The following is a 1834-nucleotide window of genomic DNA, read 5'->3' as shown; positions in this document are numbered from 1 at the left end:
TTTTTGTATTATTCACACATATTCAAGAGGTGTACTCATTCATTCCATCCACTTACATCAGTTTTACTTTTGCCAGTCACTGAGGACCTGTCAGCTCAAGGCTTCTAATACTTGGATACCCCTGGCAAAATCCATCCATGATTTTTTTTATTTGTATCACTCCACTTATTTACAGTGTAAACATGCTGTTCTGAGTAAGTGTCTTTTCACCATTTACTTTTTTTACATACTCTGCAGTCACATGGATGGATTGTGTTTTGTTTGTGAGAGTTACTCTACCTGATTCACAAAATGTTTGTTCAATAGAATCATGACTGAGGAACAAGGAAATTAATATTATTTTGTGTTTTCCAAGTAGCAGGCCCGTTGCCAGGGGAGTTCAGGTGGTTCGGGAGACCCATCCCTCACTGACAAAGGTCCAGAATTTGTCCCAAACATGAGCTCATTTGTGCTATTTTGACTGCTATGCCATGATGGTGAAAATAACCAATCAAAAAAGGCTTAAAGATGAAGCAAAATCCTCTGTTGGCTGTTGTGACTTCAGCTAATCAGTTCTGCCCGATGCTAACAAATATTTTTCATGAGTCCAACATCCAGCTGTGCAAGAATACTACTGTATTGTTGAGAAAATGTTTTATTATATATCTTGGACCTTATTCTTAAAACAAAAAATGATCAATAAAAAGGTGTGAAGCACAAAAAGCATACCATATTAAAATTTATTTCAAGACTATTTTGGCTTAAATAGTCAAAAAGTGTGGTTATGATGACCATGCAATAAGCTAATTCAGAATACTGCTTAAAATGTCACTAAAATTCAGTTTTTAAATTCCATAATTAAATAGAAAATGAGATGTATAATTGCAAAAAGGTCCACTTGTGGAGAAAAAAAAGAACCACCTCTTTCACCAGGTTGGCTATGGGCCTGGGTAGGAATAATATCTTACTGCTTCAGTTTCTGCAAACAGGTTTCTATGCTAAGTGGTCCTCTATAATTCCCAAATATCCTCTCTTCTGAAAATGAAGGTAGTAAATTGAATTGTAAATTCTTTAGGATTATCTAGAATTAAAAGGCCAATGCAGTTAGCCTTTAATGGCAAATGAATCACACAAGAACATTGCTGTAAAAAAGACCTCTACCTTTATTGTGCCATCTGAGATTTCTCACTGGGAATAGTATAGTCATATTTTGTGTAAGCATGTAAAATACAGTATGCATATTTTCAAAATAAAAGACAGAGGAGATTTGATATTTTTTATAGTTCTTTATAAGAAAAAAATAAGAGGTGAGTTAACAATAAGTGATATAAGAAAAAAGGGGTATATTTTAATATCTGATAAACCTTTGTATAATACAGTATATATTTTTAGCTACAGTATCAGTCCCTGATATGAAACTGCAGAGACAGGATAGTCATATTCCTTCATTCATTCTCTAATCAATCATGGTCCTTCAGTGATTATCAGATTTTCTGTCTGCGAATTCAAAAATGTATATTTGTGTCCAGGCAGTGAAGTTACATTTGTGCTTATATATTACATTGGTTTGGCAACCCTTAAGCTAGTGTAATATCTTTGAGCCATTACTTGAAATAAACTGAGTTGGATCATCAAATTGGTTCCCTTGGTTTTCATCCAGTCAGTACATTCTTGGCAGTCTCAGCTCATAGACCTTTAATTAGCTAATTCTCTGTCATAACTTAAATTTTTGGTTAACAAAGTTGTAATCATCAGTGAATATTGTGCAATTTTGATATTTGATTTAGGTCTGTATTCCTCCTCAGCAAGTGGATGCCAAGAATCAAACATGGCTGACACCTAAACAAAAACACTG

This window comes from Danio aesculapii, chromosome 1 (genome assembly GCF_903798145.1).
Source record: "Danio aesculapii chromosome 1, fDanAes4.1, whole genome shotgun sequence".
NCBI classification, from domain to species: Eukaryota; Metazoa; Chordata; class Actinopteri; order Cypriniformes; family Danionidae; genus Danio; species Danio aesculapii.
The sequence above is the reverse complement of the archived record's forward strand: the minus strand, read 5'-3'. Positions refer to the sequence as shown.